The sequence below is a fragment of the Cyprinodon tularosa genome, unplaced genomic scaffold, assembly GCF_016077235.1.
Source record: "Cyprinodon tularosa strain WSP-4 unplaced genomic scaffold, ASM1607723v1 ctg6, whole genome shotgun sequence".
In the NCBI taxonomy this organism is placed as follows: domain Eukaryota; kingdom Metazoa; phylum Chordata; class Actinopteri; order Cyprinodontiformes; family Cyprinodontidae; genus Cyprinodon; species Cyprinodon tularosa.
The window spans coordinates 1,875,881-1,901,882 of record NW_024039340.1 but is presented as its reverse complement, the minus strand read 5'-3'; positions in this window follow the sequence as shown (position 1 = coordinate 1,901,882).

The window sequence follows — 26,002 nt, the reverse complement described above, 5'->3', positions numbered from 1 at the left end:
CCGTTGGATGATTTAATCCGGCCCGTCATAAATTTTTTGAGTATGTCAAAAAAAGAAGCGAGTCTCTAGCTCATTTCTATCAAAAGTTATGATTCTTTAAAATAAATACAACTCAAATGCTCCCTCCGGCCGCTAGAGGGCAGTAAATGTGTAAAAGAGCTCACGTCCAGCATGCGGCACTGACACGAGTTAGTACCAGGAAATAAACATTCGCAACGTGATTTGTCCAACTAGAAATAAACCGGCAAGCTTGCTTCACCATTCACCACTACTACTAAACAAGTCAACACACCCATCCCAAAATGGCACTGTCAAAAAAAAAGAAAAGTGGACATGGAGTGCAGGGTTTTCAAGGAAAAATGGACTGAGAATTATTTATTCACAGAAGTGAGTGCAAAACCGGTGTGCTTGGTTTGTAAACAGCAAGTTGCAGTGTTCAAAGAGTTTAATATTCGGCGCCACTACGAGACTCATCATAAAGCAACCCAGTCTCATGGGAAAATGTACCCCCACTACGTTGGTCCACACTGCAAAACGTAGTGGAGGTACATTAATGGCCATTTTTTTGTGGTACTGTTACATTTCTTCTGCCTATACGCTTTCTATTGTTTTACGTCCTAGTCACGTGACTTTCAAGATTCCAGCTGGGAGAAGAAAAAAATATATATATATGGCCGACATTCGCTCATTTTTTTGTGGAAAGATTAATAACATGAGTTTGTTTTTGCATTAAAATGAGTTTTGATTACATTTCTAGTGAGAAATGTATAGTTTGTTGTCAGAATATTTACTCAGGGAATGTACATATTCACTTGCTTGTTCGTTTCTTGCAAAGATTTTTCAAGATAATGTGAAACTGTAACGTTTTGGTATAAACATGGCCGAGATTTCTCTAACTTTTAGTGGGAAAATCAATAATTTCAATCAGTTTCTGCATTTAAATGGGTTTTGATTACATTTATAGCGAGAAGTGTAGGGTTTATTTACATAATATTTACTTAGTGAACATACATAATCACCCGCTTGCTAGTTTTTGCTACGGTTTTTCGGATCTTTTCAGGATTATGTGAAATTGCAACGTTTTGGCTGCTACCCATCGCCTAGCATTTAGCTGCCGCCCCGATTCAACATTGAATTCTTTGTGATTTAACTCCATCTGACGGATCAAACCCTCGCCACTGCGTGCGTTGCGTCTGAGGTTGATTTTCAGATCAATGCATTACGTCGTGGCATACGGGAGAAACTAATTAAACTAGTTAAAAAAAGGATCATGGGTTAAGATCGGATGTGTTTTATTTGGAAATCTACCGGATCCTTTGTGCATTTAACTTCCTGTTTGGTGCGATCTCATTGATGGGTTTTGACCAGATTTTGACCAAAGAGGAACTCAAAAAAAAAAAAAAAAAAATTTAAATACACAACCAGCATATCTGGAATCAATGACAGAGAGCGACTGGGACCAGAAGTTGATTAATTTCTCCCCATTGATTTCCATTCAAAATGTTTTCGGTCCCACCGGGCTCATTGGAAGGGGCGGGCATACCGCCAGCTACTGTTCATGAGTGTGTAGCAACATTGTTTTACATCTATTAAATTCTATTTTTTAATTGTATTCTGAAGATAAATAAATAATGCTTTCCTTAATCTATAAATATCTTTTATATTTCCTTTATTTCCCAATAATCCTTTAAAACTCCATTCTTGGCCTGTCCTTTCAACTACTCTTAATTTCTCCCTTTCAGGTTCATATGTTTTACAGTTCATCAATACGTGTTCTACATTTTCTATCTCTCCACATCCTTCACATTTATCATTATTTTTCCTCCCTGTTAAGTATAAATTGTCATTTAAATAAGTATGACCTACTCTTAATCTGATCATTATTATTTCTTCCCTTCGGTTTCTCTCATTAATATTTCTATTTAATACTGACTTTTGTACTTTATATAACCTTCTTCCTTTTTTATCTTCATTCCACCTTTTTTGCCATTTTTCAATTTCTTTCCTCTTAATAAATGATTTTCCTTCCCCTTTCCCTAAAGGAATTGTAATTGTTATTGCCTCCTCTAAAGCCCTTTTTGCTAATTTGTCTGCCTTTTCATTTCCTTTTACCCCTTCATGTGCTGGAACCCAACAAAACCAAATATCAATGCCACCCCTGTATAATCTAAATAAACTGTGCTGAATTTCTAATACTAAATCTTTCCTATTATTTCCTTCTCCCTGAATACTTTCTAAAACTGCTTTGGAATCCGTGCATACCACCACCCTGTCTGGTCTGACCTCCTCAACCCATTGGAAACTCAGTATAACTGCCACCATCTCTGCTGTGAAAACAGACAGTTAATCTGAAATTCTTTTAGAAATGTGTATTTTGAACTCTGGTACATATATTCCTATTCCCACACATGGAGAAGAAGGGACGCCCAGTAAAGGAACTTCAATGCAAGGAATGGGTGCAGGATCTTGCCTTCATGGTTGATATTACGCAACACTTGAATACACTTAACACTACATTGCAGGGCCGTAACAGAGTTGTCACTCAATATTACGACAGCATAAGGGCGTTCAAGATGAAACTGTCACTGTGGGAGACGCAGCTATCCAGCGGTGATACCACGCACTTCTCATGTCTCACAGCTGTGCGTCCGAAGGCACCGGATCGTCCCGATTTGGATAAATATAAAGACAACATAACAGATTTGCTGCGAGAGTTTGAGTGGAGGTTTCAGGTTTTCAGTGAACTTGAGAACAAGTTCGGCTTTTTTCGCTCGCCATTTACAGTGAAGCCTTCTGATGTGCCAGCTGACATTCAGCTCGAGCTTATTGACTTGCAGTGCGATTCCGCTATGAAGGATAAATTTGGGTCTGTGGGATTGGATACGTTTTATCAGTATCTTGTGCCAGGTTACCCCAAATTAACAGCCATGATTGCAAAGGTTCTCTCCATGTTTGGGACTACTTATCTTTGTGAACAGGTGTTCTCCGTGATGAACAATAATAAAACAGCAGCGCTCAAGGTTAACAAATGAACACTTGAATGACATTGTTAAATGTCATTCAAGGATTTGACACCTGATATCGACTCACTTCTAAAGACAAACAAATGCCAAGTTTCAGGAGCCAGCAGCAGCAAGTAGACTGCAGGAGTGCAGTGAGAGAGAGAAAAAAGTGTGATGACATGACATTTGTTTGCACTCATGAATACAGATCATTAAAAATAAGATTAATCTGGTTTCATATTAAAGACAATTAATATTGTGCAGTATATTCTCTGCTTCAGTAGGCCCAGCCTAGTAGTTTGAGCTGATGTAGTCTAATCTTATTGCCCATGCACTGCTAAAACTTTTATTTTGTGTTTTTATTTATTATTATTTCAAAGCAGTATGACAGTTAAGGCAAAACATTTTGTTTCATAGCTCCCACTTGAGTTTGTTTAGTGTGGTGAGTTGGTTCAGGTGTAAAACTGCATTCACTCAACTAAACCAGTTGTTAACACATTCAATGCCAAACATGAAAATCATTTTTTTTCTCCGTTGTTTGTGAATATACGTGTGTTGTGCTTAGAAAAGATCCCTTGTCATCCGTGATTATAATATGTAGGGTAGGCTACAAATGTAGGCTGAATGATAAAGCATAGTACTGAAAAACAAAGCTAAATAGTTGGGAGTTGACATTCTTTTACTGATCCGGCCCACCTGAGAACAGAAAGTCTGGATCCAGCCCCAGAGCCAAACTGAGTTTGACATGCCTGCTTTAGATCAAAGTATCTTCCTGTATTCAAATACCGTAGTCAAAGTTCAGACAAAATTTAAATTATAACTTTTAGAAAAATTCATAAATTCCTGTTTCTGGATAACATTCCGCTGCAATCTGGATAGTCGCAACATCAGACTTTTCAGTCTCTTAACCAATCCACTTGAAAGACTCCCGCTAATACTTCCGTCTTGTAACAATTGGCCAGTCAGACCAATGAAATGCCAGCAGTGTTTTTTAGGGCAGGACTTGTATAAATGACGACAGTCAGAAGGGCCTTGCCGGTGGGTTACAAACATGGCTACGCTGGAGGACTCACCTGTCCATTCGGCAATTGACTCGGCTTTAGTTAAATAGCGACAGTTTCTTGTTTAAAAAGAAGCAAAGACAAGCACTTTGTGCATTTGTTGATGGGAAATATGTCTGTGCTTTTCTTCCATCAGGATTTGGAAAAAGTTTTTTATCAGCTTACTCCGCTATTTGTGAAAACACTCAACGTAACGATTTGCTGCTCAGATTGGCTGAAAGCGTATTATGGAAGGCGAGTTCTAGTCGGCATGTCACCCAATCAGCTTGAAGTATTGTTCTAAACGTCCCTTCTTTTCATGCGCAAACTGAATGGCAGCCATCCCACATTGATAACCTAGAACTTAGTTGAGTTCTACACATAAAAAATCTGGCAACTGCCAGGTTAGTTTCTGGACAATCTCTGTAAAATATAACAGACGTTGCTCGCATGTTTTTTATACACAAAATTAAATACATGCTTTGCTTTTCAGGAGTTTATTTTCATTATTTTCTTGTGTTTAACAAGGCATTTATCATTATCCTCCCGTGTCACAATAACGCATTACTTGTGTTGCGCTGTCACATAAAATCCCAATCAAATACATTTCTGGTTTTCATGTGAGAAAATAGAAGGACATTTTAGTACTAAGGCAAGAAGTATTTGAAGGTAACACAATTATATTTTGCACATCAACCTTGGCTTTTTTTTCTGTTATTGTTGCTACATCAGACTAGACAAGATGACGCACACAGTTACAAAGAAAATCCCCATCTTCATCTTTAAAGTCTCATCTGGTGAAGAAGAAAATGAAACAACAACAAAAAAGAAACAAACCGAGAAGGTAATAGGACCGGGTCAAAGAGGACAGAGCGCAGGAGAAGAAAAAAAGACAGCAAAATTACCAAGAGTGTAGTCTCAGGGATCAACGTGACTTCAAAGAGGCTGGGCCCCGCATCCCGTGCTCAGCACAGCCCCGAGTAATAGAGTTGTGAGAGTAGGTAAACATGAGGAGATCACAAGACTGTTAATAGCAGCCAGATCTGAAGAGGTCTCCACCTTGTGCCTTCCTGCCGCTGAGATTCTCAGACAAGCTCTTGCCTGGAAGGAAGAGACTTACCCTTCACTCTCAGCTACTTACAGAGCCTGGTTTGTGTTTAGGAGCGGTATCCCAACGACTGTTTTTTCTTAGCAAAAATCAAAGGCCCAGCTGTACGCTGGAAACAAAACCAACAGCTGCCATGCAAACCACTCAAATATGTTCATGTTTATTTGACAAAATATCTGCTTAACATTATGACATGGCATTCTGGTTTGTTTTAATTCTTCACAGGCACTTAAACAGTGGAAATACACTTTGTGTTAAGGCCAAGAAATCTGCCACTCCTGAATGCAGAAATATAAGGGATTTTTTTTCTACTTTTTCCTTGGACAAAAAAGGAAAACAAAAACATCAGTCTAAAACAAAAATTCAAAACTAAATTCTCAAATCCAGGAAATGTCAACAGTATGTGAAGTGCATTTAACACCCTCTGATCTGTCATTGCTGGATGAATACGATAACAATGCCTGTGATTACCAGGAGTTATCACAGGCGCTGCAGATAAACAGGATTAAGCCCTTGGCATTATGAAATGTAAAGAGTGAATTGTTATTTTTATGAGTAGAACAGAGTCGTCCCACATTTCTAGCCACTGCTACAATGCCTCGTAGAAGTATTCACTCCCTCTGACCTTCTTTGCTTTTCGTCAAGTTAAAAAGATTACCTAGAATTTTATTGGAGTTTTATGTGATAGACCAATACAATCTAGTTTATGATTGTAAATTTTACGAGAGACACCTTTTCATCCCACCTGAGTTAATACTCTTTAGAAGCACTTTTTACCATAGTTTCAGCGGTAAATCCTTTGGGCTACATTTCTAATAGACCAATTCTTATTTACAAAATAGCGCAAATTTAATCACATCGAATATAAAGCATTGAAACAAAGATGATCAAATATTGCAATGTATTCTCAATGTAATTTAGGTCTTTACTTTGACTTGGCCAATCTAGGATATGATGTAGTTTAATCTAATTGGTTCAATTGAAGCTCTGGCTGTTTATTTAGGTTTTTTGACCTTCTGGGAAATGACTGTCCTATATTTAGCTCAATCCATACACTATCAACAGCTCTGACCAACTTTCCTTTTCTCTGGTAAATTATGCTCCTCCTGTGTGCTGCTGTCCTTTACGTGACTTATAGAAAACTATGAGTGTACAGCTAACAGCTGACAATAAGATCTCTGACAGCATGTCACAAAACAAGACGCCAAGGTCTCCTCTTGGTGCTGGAGAGGTGGAGGGGGGTTTTGCTAAATGTGGCCCCACACTCTGACCTCCCCAGGGGGAGGTGACCCAAAAAGGCTTTTCCATGGGGGATCAATAAAGAATTAAATTAACATACATGATTTGTATCAAAGTAAATCTTGGATCAGCATGTCTTTTGCATTGCTAATCGTGTCTCAGAGCAGAAAAATGAGGCATAGGATTTGAATAGTCTTGCTGCTTATTTACACCACAGTTCACAGACAATAATCTGGAAAGGCTGACATCTGTTGGCAGGGATTAGGAACTGCAGGTTGGTTGATCTAAAAGGACCAGAAGGCAGAGTAAAAACATTACTCCCATAGAAGAACCGAGGAGAAAACACTTAATCAACATGAGGCCAATGGGTACCAAGTTCTGAATAGAAGGAAAAAAGAAAAAGATGCCTGAGGCTGACCTCACAGCTGAGGCAGAATCACTTTGAATGTCTTAGTGTGTCTCTCAGCTCCCATGTCATTTGCTAAAAGACTACAGCCCATCATGCTTGTGTGAAACTTAATTCCCTGCTCTGTTCATGAGCGCTAAACCCTCGCCTGCTCCTTAGCAGCTAATTCTGACCTCTTCTGTTAGAAGAAAACAAAGAACAAGATAGCTTTGCTCGTTTCCTTCCAACACCAGATGTTGCTTTTTCACCTGAGATTCATCACAAGGTTTGGATTGGGGTAAACAAATAATGATTATAGTTATAACTGCAAACACAGTTTTTCCGTCCGGCTTATCACAGGTCAGAGCAAACAGAGTCGATGATGGTGAATAGGGGAGGAAAGAGTGGAAAAATCACCCCCAAAAAGTGCAGCTTTTCTCAGAGCTCTCCAACCATTCATTGTGTAAACATAAGCTAAGTCTTTCTGCACACTTACACACACAAACACAATCATAACCCTGAGCCCTGACCTGCAGGAATGTGCGCTCTCTGTGGAGGAGCATTCGGTGGCCGGCCTCCTACACCTCCTCACACAGAAACCTTATTGTGATAAAACCCAGTCAGTGTTTGCTGACACACCTTATCGTTAGTCCACTTCTCTCCCTCCGTTCACATCAAGCTGCCACTGCTTTTTATAATGATTTACAAAGCTATTTGTTTTCATTCTTTTTAAGAAGCAGTAACACCAAGGTTAGCATTGCAGTTTATAAAAATATAAATCACAATATCCTAAGAAACAGCTCTTCTTTCCGGGGCTTTTTCTTTCCATATTGTTGGATAGAACGATAGAAGTAAACATGGTTTTATCGGTGGTTGCTAATGCATGTTACTATGAGGGAAAAAAGGTAAGGGGTACTTATCTTCTGTTTGTATAATGTATGTGCATTTTGGGGGGGTGATAAAAAAGAATATTCCCCAAGAGGGATCAATAGCTGTTATTCAGACCTGCAGGGGTCCCCCCATATATAGAAACCACTGACTCTGTCCTGGGAGTCTGCCAGATGTATTGATTTTAATTTAATTTTAACTTAGTGATGGATATGGGACATGTCATGGGAGAGAGGCATTGGTCAAATAATTACCAACATCTATTCATTAATGGGAAGACAGAAGAGATAGAGCACTCAATATTCATTAGGGTCTGCAAAGACTTTGGAAACATGCATCCAGACAAAAAGATCTTGGAGAAAAATGTGCCCTGATCATACAACGCTAACACGTCCCTATGGACGAGAACGGACTCTGGAAAATAATGCATGTGACAATAAAGTAAGTCCTTTATGGGGTGAATCTTGTTCCATTATTGTTGCAAGCAAATAAGTTTTGTAAATTCAAAGAAAATTAAAATCATTTTGTCAAAAAAAATTTAATTAAATCCAGAAATGCACCTGTGAAAAAAATACATTGGAGATTTAAAATAGGGGGAAAAAAAGCAATTTGTTTTGCTTGAACTTTGCTACTTTTAGTCAGGTCATTTAATGGGATTCTTTTATTTTTATAAACCACCGTAAGAATGGGAGATGTAGATAAAATGAGATTAGTAAAAGAAGACCTTATGAAGACCATGGGCCACAGTAAACAGGTCAGGGAGAAAGTTATAGAGATGTTTAAAGCATGATTATAAAACCAGCTGAAAAGTGTGGCATGCATTTACATCTAGCGTTACAGAAGCAGAAATTTGCACAATTATTTTCTTCCTGCAGGGCTTTTAGCATTCAAAATCTCTCAAGCTCAGTTGGGTTCAATGGAAAACATCGGAGGATTCAGCTTTCAATAGATTCTAAACTGGATTTACACCTGGACTTTGACTGGGCCGTTCTACAGTAATACATACATATGCTCTGATCAAAACCACTTAGTTGTTGCTCTACTGTATGTTTAGACCGGTAGGTGAACATTACCCACAGTTTTAAGGCTTCTGCAGACACTTAAAGGGTTTTTCTTCCAGGATTGTTTTCACCAACCATATTTCACTGGTTTGTTTCCAGCTATATGTTGTAACTTCCCTACTAAACATCAATCTCATCTATATATCGGGCCAACTCTCTCATGTTTGCTGACTCTTCTTCAAGCTAAATGCCAAATTAAAACTGAATATCATGCTAAGTATTTACAAGTAGACCTTACAGTAACAAACTAAACATAAAGACTTAATAAAAACAACATTTTAAAGACTATTCAAACATTGTTATCAATACAAATAAAAGTATAATACATGTCTTATGTTTTTACCTAAATATAATAGAAAAGATGTTAGAAATTAGTCATGCATGCTAAAAATAATACATTTATTTTCTAATTAAAAATAAACCAGATTAAAATTTGACACATATTTGATCAGCATGTGAAAGAAGAAAAGCAGAGGAGAAAACAGACAAGGGTATATTTTCATGAAAATCCGAAAACTGCAAACATGCTCCTAGAATAATGAATGTTTTTCTCCAGTTCAGTCATAATAAATTAACTGAAATTAAACGGCCTCACTTTGACAGCAGCATATCAAATTAACAAGTGGAGAGAAAAGTGATCAGATGACGATTCCTGGTGTTAGACCCTCTGTAGGTTCTGGCCTCCATAGAATATAAATTAGGCTTCTCACCAGATGGAAGTCAAAGCACTTTGTTTTACTATTACAGGAATCAGCAGTCTTGTCATACACATGCTGCATAAAAAAAACATCATCAAAAACCCTTGTAACCTGCAATAATTCGCTTGATTGGCTCAGTGAGTGCAAGTTCCTTTGGTGCACATCAAGTCAAACTGACCAAAGTGGCCTATGGGCTTCAGCAAACAGGCCTGTGGTTATTGAGTACAATCACAACACTAATTATCCTGCATGCACACTACTGCAGGGCTTTGCCCTTTGAGAGAAGCAATCAAACAGTCGACAAAAGGCTGAATAATCACACTGTGAGTGTGCTGGCCAAGGCCTGGCTGTGTGAGAGCTACCTCATACTGTACAGTTCTAAGCTCAGTAAATGTCTTGCCAATAATCAGGTGGCAATAATATATATATATATATTTTTTTTTTTTTTTTCAAATTAGAGCTTTGATGAATTATCCAAATCTATGACAGAATGCTGAATGATTTAAGGGGCTTTTACAATGCAATGTTGAAAACAAACCTAAAAATATGAACTAGTAAAAGCTGCAATGACCTAAAGAAATAAGCGTGAAACCGCCTCAAGCTAAATCTACAGTAAAGCACTATTTGATTGGGTTTCTGCATTCAGTCTTTGTACGGACAATCTAATAATCCTTAAATATCAACACTTTCCAAGTTCTAATTCTATGATATTTGCAGAGTACGCCACTGTTTAAAGGTACCAGTTAGCATAAGGATGTAAAAAAGAATCTACAGCATTATTTTTAAAGCACGTCACTTGAAAATAGTCAGCAATAACACAGAACAATAACACAGAGGAACATTATGAAAACCATAAAAATTATAAGGAGAGGAGACTAAAGGTGATTCTGGCTTTTAGGAGACACACTAAGGAGCTGCAGAAACAGGTACCACTTGTATACTAATTTTGGCAAAAGCCTTCCTTTATCATTATATGTCAAGACAGAATTTTTGTCAACCACAACTGTAAATTTCTATTAGGCACAAAATAACCTGGGATCACACCAAAAGAAGAGTAAGCAGGGTGAAACATGGTGGTGGTACAGTAGCATCATAGTGAGTGTATATTTTTATTTCTACTAAAAAATAAGGGATATTTTGTATATGTATGAAAAGGGGTATGAAGAAGTAAAATGTCCTATAGTCCTTCACCCTAACAATCTTTCCAATTTCTACCTAACCTTTTGAGTCACTCAGGGAGTTGATGAATTTTGCCAATCTGGGTAAAGTTCTGAATATGACTAATGAAGTGAAAAGTAAGTGGATTTTATTGTTTCAAGCAAAGAGTTCATTTTGTAAATGAAAATTTGAAAAAGAATTGAGTACAGCAATGACACAAACAAAAAAGGTAGTGAAAGTAACTTCGCTGTATTCTCCTATTTAACTTTTTAAAATTGTCCATTAAAAAAATGTTTCATTTAAAATTTTTGCCAAAAAATGTATAAATATATTTCTTTATTTTATTTGTATTTTTAGCTTCAGATTGTAACTATAGTAACAAACAAACAATGAAGATCATTCACTGAATGTTTACAATTTGAGATCCTTTAAATCTTATAAATTGAAATAATGTAAGATCTTCTAATTTATCTTCTTCTAGTTCTTTATTTAACAAATCAAAATATTTTGAATTATTGGTCTTTGTTAGCATTACTGGGATGTCCGTATATATATATATATATATATATATATATATATATATATATATATATATATATATATATATATACATATATATATATGTATATATATATATATATATATATATATATATATATATATATATATACTCATACTCGTCTCCCGCTTTATCCGGAACCGTGTCGCAGGGGCAGCAGACTAAGCAGAGACTCCCAGACTTCCCTTTCCACAGACACCTCCTCCAGCTCCATTGGGGGAAGCCCTAGGCGCTCCCAGGCCAGCCGAGAGACATAGTCTCTCCAGCGTGTCCTGGGCCGCCCCCTGGGCCAATATATATATATATATATATATATATATATATATATATATATATATATATATATATATATATATATATATATATATATATATATACATATATATATATATATATATATATATTTATATTCCTTTAAGAATGAATTTTCGATAGAATAAATCGAAGTTACTCAGCTACAGAAGTAGTTAAAGATGCTGCTGGACCTTCATCGGTTCACCGAGCTATTATAAGGACGCCCAAATATATGCAACTGAAGAATTGCTTCTTCATAAAAATGAAATCTTGTTAAAAATAATTTTATGTTGACATGTAGGGATAAATAATTTGTTAAAATGTTTGAAAAGGCATTTAATTTTAAGAGGAGTGTGTAAACAGCTTAAAGCAAAAATTCTGCCTTAATGCGTCTTTAACTCATTCCTATGCTCAGTAACCCGTGAACCTGAAGTTTGACCAGGAAAAGGAATATTTCCTGAGCTTCTTACTCATCTCCTGTTGCACCTGATTTCTGACTCATGCTGTGCTAAGGTCATGGTTAACTTATTATTACAGTGTGATGCACTCAGCATAGACTCTCTGTGAAGGTCTCTGCTGAGCCATAAAACTGTCAAAATGTGTCACAAACTCTTGGATATTTTCTGCCACTATACATCACCCCTCTAAGCAATCACCGCCTCATCTTGAACTACTTTGAATATTGCATCAAATACTCTAAAGACAGAGTATGAAGACCCATGTGAACTACTGTAAGCGTCTGCTTCACTCCCCTAAACCAGCAGGGGCCTCCCAGTAATGCTTACATTTTAACAAAGACCAACAATTCAAAATATTAAGATTCATTAACTGAAGAAGTAAAGATTTTTATTTTACGGTTTTAGAAAAAATGGATTAGAATATTTTACATAGTTTCAATTTTAAGATCTAAAGGATCTCAAATTGTAAAAGTTCAGAGAGTAATCTTCATGGTTTGTTTGTTACTATGATTACAACTGGATGCTACATTCAAACAACACAAGTGTCACGCATGTAATGTTCAGTAGAGGACACAATAACATCAAGAGCCAGCCTGCTCTGTGTTTACGGAAGTAAACATGGATGGTAGCGCTGGAGTGCATCTAATGATCTTTTCCAACCTTAAAAACTCACATTTTTCAAGATGGTTAAAAAAAATACTACTCTCCGCATTGTCCTCCTACATGGTTGTTTTTCTTTCTGCTTCTGCGTAGCAAGACGCCAAATAGCGACCTTTGTTGAGGTTTAATGACATTAAGGTCAGATGAATATGAAAAGATCAGATTCGTATCGGATTCAGGACCACATAGCCAAGTGACCCGGGTCGCATTGGAAAAAATCTGATCTGTGTTGTTCAGGCTGCCATGAAGAGCAGATACAGGTCGCATATGGGCAAAAAAATCAGATTTGGGTCACTTCTGGCTGTAGTGTGAACGTAGCCTAAGAGAGTTAAAGGAAGAAGACGTGTAGAAGTTTAATGCAGGGTTAGGTTCTAAAAATACAAAGCTTTAAATATCTTCCTGAGCTCCATCCTCTGAACATGGAGAGAGAAACACAGCTGCAGACAATCAAGAACTGGACTTTTATCAAAGTGACAGGCCAGGAAAGGGCAGCATTGATCAGAGATACATTTAAAAAAAAAACTATGGTAGCTCTGGAGGAACTTCAGGAATCCAGGCTTCAGGTGCAAGAATCTTTTGACTATCTTTTTTCCATTCCTCTAATTTAGTCTATGGAAGAGCCGCAAGATGAAAGTCGTGATGAAATGAAAGTCAGAAGAAGTCCTGTATACAGTTTTCCAAAAGCCATGTAGGGGATAATTTAAATATGAGGAAAAGGGTACTCTCTTGATATAAGGCAACGGCTGAACAGGGTTCAGTTTTAAGCTGTGACAAAGATTCTTTTTTAGCATTAAAACTAGATAGAAGCTAAATTAAAATCATTAATAATGGTCGACGAGTTGATGAATAAAGCCCATAATATTTTTGGATCCAATTAGATTCTAGTCATGTGAAAAAGTGAGAATTTCTTTTTTTAACTAACTCCTTTACAGAGTAGGACAAATATCATTTCTGGGTGAAATTAAATGACTTCGATTCTAACTGCAAAGGTCTAATCAGGGATTTAACTAAAATGAAATATTTTAAACAAAAATAACCATATGGAAGCTGGTCAGAGTGTGTCGCAAAGAGCAATCGGCAAACATTTCTGCTTAGATCTCCAAAGCTGACAGAGACTTGATGCTATAGCTTTATTATCTCAGTGGGTCCTAAAAAAAACAATTCTCTTTTAAAATGGTTTTATAAAGTATAGATAGGTCACTTAAGAACAGCTTTAACTCAAAATCAAACCCTTTCTTATTAATTGTGGCTTTTCAACAGCTGTATAACTTCTTTTCATTAAATGACTGCACCGATGACAGGTTTCCAGCCACATCACAGCACTAGCTATGTCCATACGTTCAATATTTCACGATCTGATTGAACTGCATTCAGATTGGAAAATCTAAATAAAAGGATTACTGTTTATGTGGACATAATTAATCAAAACATGCGGATCATTATATTATGAAAATATCTAACCAGAACCTTCAGTCAGTTAAGGCAGAAATACTTCACATTGGCGTGGGTCGTTCATCCACACTCATTTCTACAACTTGATCCTGTATTTACATGAAAAATAAGTAAGCAACAGATTCTGTAAAGAAAAACTCTCTAAAAATAAAAGAATAATAGGATCTTGTGACTAAGACTGAAAACATGATTTAAATAGGAGGAAAATTGTATGAACTCTAATGAAATGTGCAGTTGTGTGGTAATGGTGTGTTTCTGCCTGCATCTCATTTAATACTGAGTCAAAAAGTCTCCCAAATTCAAATCCAAAATTAACACACAGCAGAAAACTCTATTATGCTTCACTGGCACCTGTCATGGTCTCCTTTCAAGGTTTCTAAGAAAGGTATCAGATTTGCTTTGCTTGAAAATGATCAGGTTGGAGGAATGTGAGCTCTTTTTTTCTTCTGGGTGCCAACAGATGGTACATTTTAACCCATTTCCACACTCGGATTGAAAGCGCTTTTTGAAGATGATGGTAAATCACTCTCAGCCACTGAAGCATTGAGGCAAGCTGCACTTTGGTCCAGTTTTTAGGCCTGAAATCGCCACCCCTCTAGCTCCTCTATGTGCACTAAAACCCACTAGTCCAATAGAGGGAGGCAGCCTAAATGCTCTATCAGCACTGAGGTTTGGCTGAGGTGCTACAATAGCATCAGGTTCCAAATTCTCTGCAGCTGGTGGAAAAATTGGCTTGTTAATGTGAGGTTTTTACCGTTTAAAAAAATCCCCAAAAAACAACATTGGCTCCCTTTAATGCTCTATCCTTCCATATATTTTCCCCTCCTTTCATTGGGAATAATTTAACGCTTAAACAATCAGATGCTTGAGAAGTAGCCTGGAGTTTGAAGGGGGTCAGTAGGGATGGCCATGTTTTTTGCGTTTGAAACAGTGATGGAAAGAAATGCTAAAAGAGGGAAAAAATGAGAAGACAGAGGGAGGACTATGGAGAGAGCTGCTGAGGCAGGTGCAAGCCGTCCGCATACAAGGTGGCGATTAGCGGAAAAGTGGCCCTGTGTAAGGCAAGAGGAACATCTGTGCCTATTACTGGAGGACACAAAAGACTGTGAGCAGGGGGTGGGAGCAGAGATTGGTAAGGGGGACAAAAACCATGGTCTCCAACACGAATAGGGCCTCACCAAACACCACAGGCTGAATTGCCTGGCCCAATTTGAGGCTTTCAGTGCTGCTTGTCATTAGCATTTGAAAAAGCATGGCAGGAGCCCACTCAGTAAGTACCTCATGGGTCGAAGCAGAAACCTGACATAAAGCTTTCACAAAAAAAAAGAAAAATGAACCCCCACCCCTCCAAACAAATCAGTCTCATGGATTCTCTGCTTCTATGGCATTCTGTCTTCCAAACTGAAGATTATAGATGTTTATGTAAGCTTTTAAATTATGATGACATTTTTGGATCCTTCCAAAGGCCTCAGTGGACCATAGGTTTAGTCATAGTAAACTGTAATTCATGTCTGTAGTGGTCTGGGAATAAAACAGAAGACTATTCTTTGAAGGTTTATGGGCATGGAAAACTCTCTCTGGTGTAAAAAAGAAAAATCTTTACGTTTGTTTCTTTCTGACTGATCGTTTAAAGCCACATAGGAATATTATTTCAGATTTTATTTCTTTGTAAATATTATATTCTAACAAATTATAGAGGCATTCTCACTTTAATTTACCAAGTCTGTCTAGACACTGAGACATCCAACCCCTGGGGCCAAGAAGGCCAAGCGCCACTGTCTTCCCTCTTTGTGGAAGGTAGTAGCGCTTGATTTGACTGATCAATTTAAAAGCTGTTTGGACCAAAAACAAACATCCAAGCCACCTACATCTAAATTCTTACTGTAAAGGTTGTGACAGCCACAAGTCAGACCTCAAATATCCTGTTTCCTTCTTTGTATCTGTCTGGTGCTAGCAGATTTTACTGCCTAAATTAGTCCTGCAAATTGTCCATAATTTTTTTTTTTATGTTTGCTGTGCTAGGTTTTAAACATCAGAAAAAAGCCATGAAATTATTTATCTTTTAGTTTGTAAAACCAGCAAGGTGATTGTTTTATCCGATCGTGCCACACAAATTGACCAAAAAAAGCAACTTCTCTGCTTCCATGGCGTCAAAGGACTAAAAATGTGATTGACCAGAAAGATTTTCCACTGTTTTTAAAAGAAAGGTTAATGTCCATTTTCTATGTTATGCTGTGTTAAAATGTTCTCTTTTCCACATCCTCTGTTTTGTCTACTTTGTGTTAAGTTTGGGTGAAAATGGTCTACAGTAATATTTTCTAAACACTATGAAGTTGTCTTCAGTTTTTCTCAGTGACTTTTTTTGGCGTTCCCCTTTTTATAAGTAGTTTTTTCCCTTGTTGATCCAAAGTTTGGAAAAAAGAAAAACATTGAACACTGCATGTAGAGGAAACAGCCCAGCCATCTTACATCCTTGGACCTTAGCAGGTCAGTCCAACAGCTGATTTTAAACAGACTTCACCATTACCTAGGCTAGTTCGGTAAAAGCTAAAACATCAACAAGCTGGACCTCAGGTCAGGCTTTCCCCTCAGCAAAGTTGATTTATTTCAAAAATTAGTCCTTAGCATTGGCTACAGTAAATGTTATTTTTAATGGGACTCAAAACCAAGGAATAGTTCATAAAAGTTTAGTTTTAGCACTTCAGAAAATTGCTAGATGTGGAATCAGCTTTACTCATGTGGTGTTTTGAGTATTATTAGTTATTTCTCAGATTTTAATTGGCTGTTTATACATTTTTAAGTCCTTTATTTTCAGATAATGTTTGGTTAATGATAGCTTTAGTTGTTTTCTTGGATGGATGGATGGATGGATGGATGGATGGATGGATGGATGGATGGATGGATGGATGGATGGATGGATAGATAGATAGATAGATAGATAGATAGATAGATAGATAGATAGATAGATAGATAGATAGATAGATAGATAGATAGATGGATAGATGTTGCAGCATCTATAACAACCCAAACACACAGGATTTCAGAATTAGACATCCCCAGTTATTAATTTCATATACTCACCAGATCTGAATGCCCTGTTAAAAAACTTCACATGGCGTTCCCCAATGATGTCATTTATGTTGATTTGCAATAAATGCTAAACTCTCTGCAGGTTCTTGTCTTTGTCGTCCGCTCTATTCAGATGGCTTTGGAAACACACGGCGAGAAGGTGGGGGCTGGGTGGTGAGGGTTACGGGGGCGAGAAGCGCAAAAGTAACGCAATAGTTACTTTTACTAGTAACTAGTTACTTTTATTGTGGAGTAACTCAGTTAGTAACTCAGTTACTTTTTGGGAGAAGTAACTAGTAACTATAACTAATTACTTTTTCAAAGTAACGTGCCCAACACTGTATATATGTCATGATGGGTCTTTGTGATTAAACTCACATGCAGAACACCACAGGAAACAGAGTAAAAGTTTAACAGTTTATTTGAGAAGCACACAGAGAGTAAATGATTGAACTGGTTCTGGTACTGGTCCGGGACTGGTATCACACAGTAATCTGCAGAGAGGGATTGTTTTTTTAGCCAGGTAGCAATGATGTCTTGACAGAGTGTAGATTCTGATTTGTACCTGAAGAGGTTCAGACTGATCGGTGGAGAGAGGGAACCAGTTGGGTCCAGGGACTGTGGATTCAGCAGAGAGCTCAGCAGCGGCAGAGCTTAGCTTCAGGCTAGCGAGGTTCAGACCTTGAGTTGTTCTCCTAGTTCTCCCCTGAGAACTAGCTGGGAGATTCAGACTGAGGATCTTCAGGTTTGGCTTCTCTGGGCAGGTAGGCAGGTTTCCAAACATGAGCTTCTCCAGAGCTACAGACTTCAGTCGGGTTTTCCTATGAGCAGAGAAGACAGAGGCTGGTTAGGATCAGGTTGCTCTCTAGAGCAGACAGAGATTCTAAATACAAGCTGAGGCTCAGGTTCCGCTAACCAAAACTGGTCAACACTCCGGCGCTGAAGACAGGTCTGGTCGCTGCTTAAGTAGTTGGTCTGCTAATCAGGTGAATCAGCCTCAGGTGTGCAGGTGGCTTTATCTCAGGAGACCCAGGGCGCTCTCTGCTGGAGAAAGGTGGCAGATCTCCAGATCCCAACAATATATATATATATCCAAGCAAATTGTGTTTTGTGTACTGTGGTGGAGTAGCCCTGCACACCTCTGAAGTTTTAGGTCCTTGGGAACTGTCAGAACGATTAAACCTGCTGTCTAAAATTAAAACTTGTAGACCATCAGTCTGTATATTTAACTTCAATCACTTTTCAGTTAAAGGTATATTGGAAGATTTTCAAGAATTTTTTAAAAGACCTGACTTCTCCACTTAAAATAAAATTCACATCCACAACCCTGCGCCCGGACATTTGCCCTAATCCCTTAATCCCTCCAACACTATGTAGAGCGAGGATTATATAGTAGACTTTATAGCAAACTCCGTTAAATTATTGCTTGGACAGATGATCACTACTTTTTACTCTGTGTCAGTGTATTCTCATTATCAGCTCGTATGAAATTGTACGAAAAGTTATGTAATTTCGTACGTTTTTGACGTGGTAATTCGTCATATTTTTACGTCTTGCCTCGAGACAAGTTATCCTTGCGCATACGCATCTTACGCACCATTCAATAACCTAGAATTTAACATACAATTAACCCTAACCCTGACCCTAACCCTAACCCTAAGATACAAAACAGCAAGCAACGTAGTTAGAGACATCAAGAAGTAATTATTGCACTGTTTTTCCCAGTTTTACGTCCGTCCGCGGATCTGCTTTTTTCGTCTGTCTGGCTGCGCATGCGCACTGATCTGTTTTTTCGAGGAAAAACGTCAAAAACCGATGAAATACTGTGCATAACTTTTCGTACGATTTCATACGAACTGATAACGGCATACACTTCGTAGACACTTTTTCTCTTACGACCCTCGACCATTTTTAAAGAATCACAGTGAGAAAGGTGAGCTTCTATGACTTCAATGTCTGAAACTGTACCTCACCACTGACACACGTCTGAAAGATAGTTAGCTATCTATTTCTGTGCAGAAAAAGATATCTAACGGGACGAGCAAGTATGGCCTCACTTAAACATATCACCAGAATGACTGACAATTAGGAAGACCACTTTTTTGGATGATCCACCCGGAAATAAAAGATCGTCTTCTTAACCTTTAAGCAGCAAGACATTTATCTAAATTCAGATTTTTTTTTCTTAACACATTTATTACATGAAAATATGCAGACATCTGAGTGAACACAAGCAAGAAACCCTGAATAAAAAAGAGTGAAGACACACTCAGTCTAATTTAAATCTATAAAGCGCAGACATAGAGGGCAAGTGGGGGACAAACGATATCAGTGATAGGATATGTGTTATATCTAAGTTTTTCATGTTTAATAAAAGAACATAAAGCTTTTCAGTTCTGAAGCATAATGAACTCCTTAAGTACACTGAGAATTTAAAATGTGGATCTATAATAGTTTCCTTAACAGAGGGAAAACTTTAATCATTACCTTCCTTAGAGTAATGTACTATCATACTCAGTGACCTCTCTCCCCCAACAAAATAGCAGATGGTGGTTCAATACTTAACAATATATAATTTATATGCTTGGTAGAGCATTTTCACAAGATCTAATTGTACTATTGACAGAGCTAGATGAGCAGCGGAGAAGGCTGATTTGTTTAATATTTGACTAGGAGAATGCAATCGACTTTTGCTTTTTGTTAATCTTTTCAAAGATCAAAACATATCTTCCTTTCTGGAAGCTCTGACCTAATACTGCCTGCTAATGTTTTCCAGAAGGACTTGCTATATATTCCTGAGTATCTTTGTCTGTGTGTGTTTATGTGCATTCAGAGCTCATGTCGATATGTGCGGAAGGCTTAATCCTTTCCCTCTGATGGCTTTGGTGACAGTGGCGTACCATCAGATAAGAGGTCGCTGAACTGCAATAGCCACCTCTTTATTTAGAACAAATGGGGTGCAGCAAGAGTGCACCTCACAGTCGGCCGCATTTCTCCAGTCATGTTAAAACAGGAATGCTTTTGCTTTAATATATAATATGGTTCTGTTCTGTGCACAATTACTGTACTTCCCATGTTTGACCACAGAAATATACAAGATGATTCACAAATAAGCCAGGTACTGTATGTATTACATCCATCCATCCGTCCGTCAATCCATCCATCCAAGTGTCAAATAAAAAGGCTACCTTAAAGATGTTTTTAGTAAAAATGTACATATTGGGCCGGATTTATCAACATCCAATTTTGCGTGCAGTAATTTGCGCTCGCAAACTGGAATTTTGCGCGAGGGGCTGAACCATGGTTTGCGGGTGATTTAACAAGAGTGATTGCGTAACTGGTGGAAGGTGCAAAACTGTTGGAGACGCCCTATTTAAATGATGGTTTTGCGCGTTTTGTGGTTTGCGGCAAAGTAGCTTGTAGTCTGTACAAACTAGTGCAATATATATGTATATATATATATATATATATATATATATATATATATATATATATATATATATAAATTGGCAACCTTTATTCCCTAAGGTGGTATGTGCTGCAGTAAAAAACAAAAACAAAAAAAAAACAGGTGTTTTGTATTGGCCTGTGAATGTGGATGAGATCTCCGCAGCATTGGCACGTTGCTCCACAGGCGCAGGGGGAGAACCCCGACCCCGTCGGACAGCACTTCTAAAAAACGAGATTGGGAGATCCCAGCTCTCGCTGCAACCGTACGCTGGAATGACCCAGATGCAAAAAAGTGCAATGTTGCAAGGAGTTTTGTGATATCTGGTATTGCGTGGATCCTCCTTGTGGCTGGCTCCAAATCCATTCGGAGTTCCCCCAACAGCTCCAAAATGGCAATGCTGGATAAACGATATGTTTTGATGATCGTTTCCTCGTTCATTGCAAAAATATTCACACGGAGTGAAAAAATGCGTTCTCTGCGTCTCCTTGCTTCATTTCGATGTCTCCTTCTTGCGACAATAACCGCTGCCATGTGTGCGCAATTACGCATACAGACCATTTGCACCTTCTTTTGAAACGTGTTAAATATAGAGTCAGATACCGTTAGCAAAATTGCGTTCAGGTTTGATAAATCACTTTGCGACTGCTAAATTAATATATTTACATGTTCTCCTCCCACAAGACGCACTTTTGCGTGTAAACGCCCCATATTGCATATTCATTGCAGAAAAAGTACTAAATGGATAAGAGGCGCTATTTAGCACGTTTTAAAGACCAAATCCTTTTAGCACGCTGTTGATAGATCAGTTTGTACATTTTTTAGCCTGCGCAGTGAAATAGCTCACGTTTTTATACACGCAAACCTTTGATAGATCCGGCCCATTGTCTCTTTAACAAATTTTAACAATGTATTCCATTAAACTGCACACATACATTTCAATTAAGAATGTAATTTTGCTTTCATGAGATTTGCATCTAAAATGAATCTAAAATTGAAAATTAACATAATATTCTGACGTCCACTATCTTTGAGATAGAAATCTTACAACGTAGTTGTTGTCATTCCGATCCTCTTCCCTGTGCCTTGGCACAGCATGACCGTATTGAAACTTAGACGTGTCCGTTTGCATGACTGAATCATGATATTGAAAAGAAGCAAAGAGAGGTGAGCAGTGAATCATTTCTTTAAAAAAAAAAAAAACTAATATCCACACAGGGGTTGCTATTTTGCTACTTCTGTCTCCAAACCTCAGAGGGACAGAAAAAAGACAGGATGCCGTAGAAACACTGGTTGAGGGACAGCTGAAACATGCTAATGCCCTGATTTTGTTGGTTTTATTGGGAGCGCTCCCTGGCTGAGGCACATCATTTAATTTTTGCATGCATCAAATTGCTCCATGTGAACTGTCACAACACTTGTTTGCATCTGTAGATGCCTCAATAAGCAACTATCTTAGAGCAAATCACCTGGGGCCAAGGCGGGATGTTTGATTTGGCAGAAATCCCTTCACGCACTCATGCTTATTTCCTATGGTCCAAAAGGTGGCAGGTGTATACTGACTGGAAATACAATGAGCACATAGAGAATCCTGAGAGGAAGAAGATGTAGCAATCCAGGCACACTTTCTTAACAACGGGAGCAAATTGCTATAAACCAATGATAATTTTTTTACTTTCTTTTAATCTGTTTTATACCTCTCTTTTGGGTTGAAAACTAGGGTCATTAAAACAACTAAGGCAATAAATGAACACATGCTAACACAATCCTAAAAATGTATTCCTTTTCCTTTTCTTCATTTAAATTCAATTATTACTGAGAACAGTTTGGCAGCAAGGGAATAATAATGATAATAACGAAGGGTTGAGTGCAGAACAAAGGTGTGCAGCAGCCGCGTGGTGACATCTTTTATTGTTTTTGGATTGGCAAGATAATGGCGAGGACTGCCGCGAGGTGGGGGCAGGAAAAGTGGAGCTCAGCTCGCAGGTTATCTTTCATGCTGCACAGGATAATCACGCAGCACTGAAAACCAGGGAGCAGCGGAGAGATATCTTCTTGGAGATCAAGGTCAAAACAACTCAAAGGAAGGTGGAAATTCAGTTTCAAAAACACTCACAGCTGGCTGAAAAATATCGATCTTGAGGCTCTTTCCTCCTGTTACCTACAAAGTCATTTCTCTGATAGACTGAGGTAAAAATACATTATTTTCTTGTCATAGTGATTCCAATTGATCACCGTTAGGATTCCACTGAACTCACAGAGAGAGGCAGAACAGAGCTCACAAGCAGACGAAAGAAACAACAATCCTGCTTCAAGTCAGTCCTGGCAAAGCATAGCCTGTTTTATGAATTCCCAAATAATCATTGAATGAAGTTACCAATTTAAGGTAAGATATTTCTGAAAAGAATAATATTGCTACAATCACTGTAAGGTGTTAAATGTCACATTGGAGTTTGGGGATACATAAATATTGCATGACCAGCCTTGTTTCCAGTCAGTCTTCACAATTATGAAGCGATTCTGCTAAATCTTTATGCATACAGATCAATAACATCGCCTTGCCATTCGACTTCTAAGCTCCGCAGTGAGCTCAGACAGTGATGAATCCCAGCCAAGTGGCCTTTGCTACAAAGCGGCAGCAACTCCCTTTTATTTCTTTGATTTATGCCCTTGGAAGTTGGGACATAAAGACAAACTTGATGATTGAAGTGGTTGACATTGGGCGCAACTGTTATCTTAATTCACAGAGAGTTTAGTAATCAAAGCATATGAGGCAATCTTAAGCGAATAATAATTTTTCTCTTTGATTGCAGTTTTTATAAACAGATTTTCAGTGCTTTCAGACAGACTATGCTGTTAAACTCCAGAATGAATCAGTACTAAGGCCAGTTCCTCTGTTGGCTTCAGTCCTGAAGCACAGTCTGGTTATTATTTGGATGCTAGAACTACAAAGTCCAGGATGGCAATTCCTTTGTTCTGAGCTCTGATCCTTCTCTTATTGTCCAGGCAGCAAAGCAAGGTCCTGACCTGACATCCTGATTGGACTTTTTACTCTTTTGATGTCTGCCAACCCCCCATTCTGAGATTATTGCTGTAGTCGATGCGCTGGCCTTCATATGTGCAACCTGTAGCTAGAGTGGAACTTGAGGGGTCAATGACCCTGCAGCTGAGATACCATTACTACAGCTTGTACCAAATGCATCAAAGGTTTTATTTCCAAAGCTCTGTCATGTAAGATTCAGGTCCTCTTTATTAAGAATACTGTCACAGCACGTTTTATGTTTGATGATTTTGGTAAAATGCAGGATAGAAATGAACCGATCCTTTAATGAAATAAGTCGTTTTAGTGCGCATTAGTGAGAGGGTTTGGATGAATGTGCTTACAGAAGAAAGCACTTTGCCTGTATGAATGGAAAAGTGCTTTCTAAATTCATTCCAAATACTGTTTGTATCTTATTGCTGATACAAAATAATGTTGGCTGAGGGATACTGATCAAAACTGGAAATCTACTTGAGTCTACTTAATTCAGTAGTGCAAATTGGTTAATCACCTACGTTTTCCTTTGGCAGCAATCTATAATGTTGGTGAATTGGTTACTTACTTCTTTTCAAAACTCTTTTACCAATTCAAACTCAGGAGTGAAGTTTTGGCTAAAACGCGATGCATGGAATTTGATGCAATCAGGTCTCTTGTTGCTGTTTTTGATGAATTGGCGATAGAGCTGTTAGACCTTGAATCTTGACCTACTGTAGAGACGAGAGGCCTCCAGTGTTGTGAGAACTATATTGCTATCAACATTTTCCATTCTGTTCTGACATGTTTAGGTTTACCTATTGAGATTTTAAGTTTAGTGGACAGCAGATGGGTAAAAAGAAAGTGCATACAACCCATTTGTTCCAACAGCGCATTCTGTCCGACCACAGGAACAGACGATTTCAGGAAAATGAATTGATTGAATTGTATTTATTCAATGAAAAACTTTTGAGCATCTAGTCACTTATCTCTCTTAGTTAACAAGACAACATAGGTTTTTTTATTTTTGTTAATATTAATTTGTGACTCATTTTTTGAAATTTAAGATACCTGCTGTTGCCTGTAAAGCTAAATGCATTCATTCAGTTTGAATACAGTTAAACTGAACATGTCAGAAAGGCAAATATGTCACAGTATCTAGTTATTGTTACGTACTCAAAATACATAAAACCATAATGTTAAATCAGTGACAGATTCTTATGTAGACCCAACAGATGCAAATAGTTTTAATCTTCAGTCATATCTATACAACATTTTCATGTTCTATTTAAGACATGAAACAATAATGTTAAAGTAGCTAAATATACTTGAAAATATCAACCAATGCCAGATTTGCTTTTCTCATTGTATTGGAGAAACCACACGTTTATTATTATGCAATATGGCATAAACCAAAAATATATATATATATAAAAAAAAACATCATGGTTTAGAAACAAGCAAATTGAACCGAAAAGTCATAACTAGGCTTTTGTTGGACTACGCTATAGAGCATGGAACTCAACGCTACTCCAGACATTTTGAAATGAGAAAGCTTTCTGGATGGGAAGCGAAATGTCTTTAAACTTAAACCAAGTCCAGTGGATTGTTTTATACCTTTGTTGGAATGACTATGACCTGGATGACTGAAATTCTTCACCAGCATGAACATGGCATGCATCAACATTGATATTTAGTTACAAGTAGAAGAAAGTGTCACTCAGTTTTGATTATATTCCCTATTTTTTGTTTCCTAAAAAATGTTAAACTACACATTTCTTTGTATTTTGGCATCAGAGACATTTTTAAATATAATAATCCTTGGCAAAGAGCCAGATACGTATTTCAGCCATGAGTCCTTCTGGATTTGCACAAATAAGTCTTTGATGGATGTAGGGTGCTTTCCTGACCCACATTTATCTGAACTACAGCTGCATCTTGATGTTAACAGGGACTTTAAATCCAAAATTAAAATATTAAAAGTTTAAAAGGTCTTTAGACCAAAATTAGAAAAACAATAAAATGTAGTATTAAAAAGAAATATGTTCGACTCCAACATTTCCAGTGAACATACGGGGCAGAAAAGTGTTGAGGGAGTTTATGAGTAAGCTTACCTGTGTTAAAATCATTCAGCGTTGCCCCTCAGAGATCTAAACACATCAATCATTGATGGGAGAAAAGTGTTGTTCACTACAGAAGGACTTGCAGTAGATGGAGAGACATGTTTGGATTCTTTGAGTGTTTCTCACTGGCTTTCCAGAAATTCACTCTCTTACAGACGCTGTCAAGCTGAATCCAGTAGCCCGGCACTCCCCTGCGTCCCCCCCACCTCCACCACCAAAATAATTGCAGGCCACCCTTGGCTGTCAACTAATGTCATTGTCTCATTAGTGCTCACATTGGTTCTGTCTTAGCTGCTACCATCAGGAAAGGTCAGTGTGGCGTCTCCACATGGAGACATGGCACACTT